Source organism: Capricornis sumatraensis, chromosome 16 (assembly GCF_032405125.1).
Source record: "Capricornis sumatraensis isolate serow.1 chromosome 16, serow.2, whole genome shotgun sequence".
In the NCBI taxonomy this organism is placed as follows: Eukaryota; Metazoa; Chordata; class Mammalia; order Artiodactyla; family Bovidae; genus Capricornis; species Capricornis sumatraensis.
In genome coordinates this window covers 21,886,646-21,892,645 of record NC_091084.1, presented here as the reverse complement: position 1 = coordinate 21,892,645, position 6,000 = coordinate 21,886,646, and positions in this window count along the sequence as shown.

Below are 6,000 nucleotides of genomic sequence, written 5' to 3'. Positions count from 1 at the left end.
TCCCAGGACTGTTTTAGTCAGTGCTTCTGACCTCGGGCAGGCTACTGTCAACCCATGCCTCCACCGGAGACTCCTGGACACTCACAGGCAATTCTGGCTCAGTCTTTTTTTTTTTTTAATTAGTTTTTTATTTTTTTAATTTTAAAATCTTTAATTATGGCTCAGTCTTTTGTGAGGACACTGCTCCTTTATCCTGGGTCCTGGTGCACACAAGGTTTTCTTTGTGCCCTCCGAGAGTCTGTTTCCTCAGTCCTGTGGAAGTTCTGTAATCAACTCCCAGTGGTCTTCAAAGTCAAATTCCCTGGGGGTTCTCAGTTCTTTTGCCAGGTCCCCAGATTGGGAAATCTGTTGTGGGTCCTAGAACTTTCGCAACAGTGCGAGAACTTCTTTGGTATAATTGTTCTCCAGCTTGTGGGTCATCTGCTCTGCAGTTCTACAGTGGAGCTAATGGGGACCTCCTCCAAGAGGACTTATGCCACCCTGCGCCTCCCAGGGCTGATGTAGCCAGAGCGCCTGTCCCTGCAGTAGGCCACTGCTGATCTGTGCCTGCGCAGGAGACACTCAAACACTCAAAGGCAGGTCTGGCTCAGTCTCTTGTGTGTGTCACTGCTCCTTTGCCTGGGTCCTGGTGTGCATAAGGTTTTGTTTGTGCTCTCTGAGCTTCTCTGGTGGGTCTGAGGTTGGATTCTAAATGTGATTTCGCTTCTCCTACTGTCTTGCTGGGGCTTCATCTTTGCCCTTGGAAGTGGGATATCTTTTTTTGGTGGGATCCAAAATACTCCTGTTGATTGTTGTTCAGCAGCTAGCTGCAATTTTGGTGTTCTCACAGAAGGAAATAAGTGCATGTCCTTCTACTCTGCCTTCAAACAGTGTAACCCATTATATTAGAGCAGTATTTTTCAAACAACAGGATGTGGCCCATTAGAGAGTAGGAAAATCAGTCTAATGGATTGTGTTTCCTTTAATATGGTCACAAATTCTCTGACTCTGCTATCATTAAGGAAAAGTCTGCATCTCCTCCTTTTGGATCTGGTTGACCAATAGAAGGCTAGATCATAAACAGCCTTTTAGTTTCCACTCGGGTCTCTTGGAAAGCTCATTCTTGGGATACTCTAAGAAACTGGTGCTGATCTGTGAGAACCACGCCATGTGAAGAAGACAGGTGTAGCTGCTTACTTGACAACCAGAGCTGAGCTTTCAGCTAAAAGCCAGCATCACCGCCAACCTTATGGGTGAGCCCAGCATAGTTGAACATCAGAAGTCTGTAGCTCTAGGCTGCAGTCAGTTGCCAGACTGCAACTGCATAAAACTCCCAACATAAACCTCTCAAGTAGAAACATTCAAGCATAGAATCCCTTGAGATGATAACATGTTTTTTTAAGCCCTAAGTATTTTTTTTTAATTAAAAGATTTATTTTTTAATTTATTTATGGCTGTGCTGGGTCATTGTTGCTGCACATGGGCCTTCTCCAGTTGTGGCAACTGGGGAATATTCTCTAGTTGTCAGGCTTCTCATTGCGGTAGCCTTTCTTGCTGTGGCGCTCAGGCTCCAGGTGCACAGGTTTTTGCCACGTGTGGGCTCAGTAGTTGCAGCTCACAGTCTCTAGAGTGCTGGCTCAGTAGTTGTGGCACACAAGCTTTAGCTGGTTCATGGCATGTGGGATCTTCCTGGACCAGGGACTGAACTCATATCCCTTGCTACCATGTTTTGACTATCATAAATAGTACTGCTATGAATATTGAGCTGCAAGTATCTTTTCTAACTAGTGTTTCCATTTTTCACAGATACATGCCTAGGAGTGGAATTGCTGGGTCATGTGAATGTGTTAGTTGCTCAGTCGTCTGACTCTTTGCAACCCCATGGACTGTAGCCCCCTGGGCTCCTCTGTCTGTGAAATTATCCAGGCAAGAATACTGGAGTGGGTTGCCATTTCCTTCTCCAGGGGATCTTCCCAATCCAGGAATCAAACCCAGGTCTCCTGCATTGGAGGTGGATTCTTTACCCTCTGAGCTACCAAGGAAGCCCTCTGGGCTACCAGGGAAGCTGGTTCATATGGTAAACTCTATTTTTACTTTTAAAAGGAAACACCACACAGTTTTCCATAGTGGCTGTACCAATTTACATTCCCACCAACTGTGTAAGAGGTTTCCTTTTCTCCACATCCTCTCCAACATTTGTTATTTATAGACTTTAGATGATGGCCATTCTGACAAATGTAAGGTGGTATTTTCTTGTGGATTTGACCTACACTTTGATTAGCATTCAGTGATGCTGAACATCTTTTCATGTGCCTGTGAGCCATCTGTGTGTCTTTGGAAAAATGTCTATTCAGGTCTCCTGCTCATGTTCTGATTGGGTTGTTTGTTTTAGTTTTGGATATTGAGTTGTATGAGCTATTTATGTATTTTTGTTATTAACCCCTTGTCAGTTGCAACATTTGCAAATGTTTTTTCCCATTCCATAGGCTGTCTTTTCATTTTAATGATAGTTTCTGTTCCTGGTGCAAAACCTTTTAAGTTTAATTGGGTCCAGTTGGTTTAATTTTACTTTTATTTCTTTTGCCTTAGGAGGCGACTGATCTAATAAAATCTTGCTATAATTTGTGTCAAAGAGTGTTCTGCCTATTTTCTCTTCTAGTTCTATGGTTTCAGGTCTTATATTTAGGTCTTTTAACCATTTTTAGTTTACTTTTGTATATGGTGTGAGGGAATGTTCTAATCTCATTGTTTTGCATGTGGCTGTCCCATGGGGTTGCAAAGAGTCTGACATGACTGAGTGACTGAACGTGAGCACATCCAGTTTTCTCAGAGAGTGTCTTTACCCCGTTATATAGTCTTGCCTCCATTGTCAGATTAGTTTACCATAGGTACATGGGTTTATTTCTGGGATCTCTATTCTGTTCCATTGATTTATGTGCAAGAAATTTTAAAAGAAGTTCTTTAGAGGGTAGCAAAATGATATAGGTCAGAATTTCTGACCTACATAAGAAAGGATATTAGAGAGGGAATAAGTGAAGGTAAAATTAAAACTTTTATTTTGCTTATTCTTAATCAATCTAACAGATAACAGTTGTTTAAAAGGATAATAGCAACAATGTGTTCAGTAAGTATGTACACATGCATGTTTATACATACTTTGGCATATTTATGTATAATGAATGTCAGCAATGATACAAGGGACTGGAGAGAGAAATTAGGTTTATTTTTATAAGATACTTGCAATGCCCACAGAATAGTACAATGTTATTTGAAAGTGGACATGGAATAGTTGTATATGTATATTGCAAACTCTAAGGCAACCACAAAAAAAAAAAAAGAAAAAAGTATAACTGAGATACTAAGAAAGCAGAGAAAATACTCATATGACATACTCAATTAAAACTACAAAGGGCAAAAATGAGTGGAAGGTAAAAATAGGAAAAAGGAACAGGAGACAAAGGCAATGAAGAGAAAACACTGACAACTATAATGGTAAATATTAGTCCAACAATATTTTGAACAATCATTTTGAACATCAATAGTCTGAAAGTGAAAGTGAAAGTGAAATGGAAATTGAAGTCGCTCAGTCGTGTCCAACTCTTTTCGACCCCATGGACTATAGCCTACCAGGCTCCTCCGTCAATGGGATTTTCCAGGCAAGAATACTGGAGTGGGTTGCCATTTCCTTCTCTAGGGGATCTTCCCCACCCAGGGATTGAACCCGGGTCTCCCCCATTGTAAGCAGAAGCTTTACTGTCTGAGCCACCAGGGAAGTCCTAAATGCACCAATTAAAAGACAGATTGTCAGAGTAGATAAAAAACCCCAGCTATATGTTATCTAAAAGAAATCAACCTTAAATCTATGTCTTAAAGACATATAGATTAAGTAAATGAATGGAGAAATATATATGATGATTATACTAATCAGAAGAAATTTGGGTAGATATATTAATTTCAGACAGAGCAGTCTTCTGAGTAAGGAAAGTTATCAGTAGTAAAGATGGGCATTACATAATGCTAAAGGGGTCAATTTTACAGGAATGCATCATAGTTCAAATGTTCATGCACCTAACAGCAGAGTATTACAGATGGCAAACAGAATAGATGAATTTACTATTAGAATCAGAGACTTCAAGCAGAATAGATGAATTTACTATTAGAACCAGAGACTTCAATGCTCATCTGTCAGAAAAGGACTGATCCAGGTGGCAGAAAATCAGTAAGGACATAATTGAATGCAAGAGCACCATCCATCAGTTGGATATAAGTGACATAATCAATTATTTCATTCAATGAGGCAGAATATACATTATTCTCAAGTTTATATGGAACATTTACCAAGATAGACCACATTCTGGGCTATAGAACACACTGTAACAAATCAAAAGTTTATCATACATTGTTTACTCTCAGATCAAAATAAAATTAGATCAATAATGGAAAGATATACAGAAAATCCCTGAGTACTTGGAGATTGTACAACACAGTTTGAAATAGCACATAGGTAAATGTATCTCAAGAGAAATTAAAAATATTTTGAAATAAGTGAAAATGAAAAATTTTAAATTTTGTGGGGTGAAGTGAAAGCAGTGCTTAGATGAAAATTTATAGTACTGAATGCATATATATAAAAGAAGATAGATCTAAAATCAATTCCAAGAGCTTCTTTAGGAAACTAGAAAAAGATCAAATTACATTCAAAGTAATCAGAAGAAAAAATTCAGAACACATATCAATGAAATTGAAAATAAATAAATAGAAAAAATAAACAATTTTAAACAAAAGTGATTCCTTGAAAAAATCAGTGAAATTGATAAGCCTCTAGCCAGGCTAAGAAAAAAAAAGAAGCAAATTATAGCAAATTATTAGTACCAGATATTATAGAAGTGAGAGAGTCATTTCCTAGGCAGGTTGATAAGAAGTCTAGGGGTCCCCAAGGAGAGAGGGGTCTGGAATTCTCAAGGAGGAAGAAAGGACAAACTTTTTTTTTCCTTCTCTACTTAGGATTATATAACAACAATGTATTATGCCTGAGGATAGTCTCTGGATTAAACCCTTTGGCTAATTCTGTAAATTACGGAAGTAGACCTGCTCTTTACAAGGATTATATAACAACAGTGTATTATGTATTCTGCCTGAGGACAGTCTCTGGATTAAACCTTCTGGCTAATTCCGTTATCTTAAAATGTAAATTATGGGAGTAGGTCTGATGAGGTCTTTACAACCTCCAGACATTCTTTTGATTTACTGGAGAGTATATAACTCCATTGTTAACACTAGCAAGGGGGTACTCTTTCTACCCTCTTCTGATGCCTATGTCAGAAGCTTTCTCTATCCCCTTTATACTTTAATAAAACTTTATTACACAAAAGCTCTGAGCGATCAAGCCTCATCTCTGGCCCCGGATTGAATTCTTCTTCTCCGGGGGCCAAGAATCCCGGTGTCGTGATTCAACAACAACCTTTCAGAAGGGACATCACTATAGATGCCATCAACATTAAAAGGGCAATAAGATATTATGAATAATTATTAGCTCACAAATTTGGTAACTAGATACAACAAGCTAATTCCTCAAAAGACACAATCTGCCAAAATCCACACAAAAAGAGATAGACTATATGCCTGCGCTATAGACTGAATGTTCATATATCTGTCCCCTAAATTCATATGTTGACATATTATCACCCAATGTAATGGTAGGAGGCAGCCCTAGGGAAGAGATTAGGTCCCGAGGAAAGAGCCTTCATAAATGGGATCAGTGCCCTTATAAAGAAAATTCAGGGAGCTCCTTTGCCCCTTCTGCCATATGAGGTTACAGTGAGAAGATGACTGTCTGTGAACCAGGACACTGGTCCTTGAAGGATGCTGAATCTGGTGACACCTAGATCTTAGACTCCTCAGCTCAGCCTCCTAAACTGTGAGAAATAAATTTCTATTCTTTATTAGCCACTTAATCTATAGTATTTTTGTTATAGCAGCCTGCATGGATGAGGACAGGCTATATATTTTAAAGAAATTGAA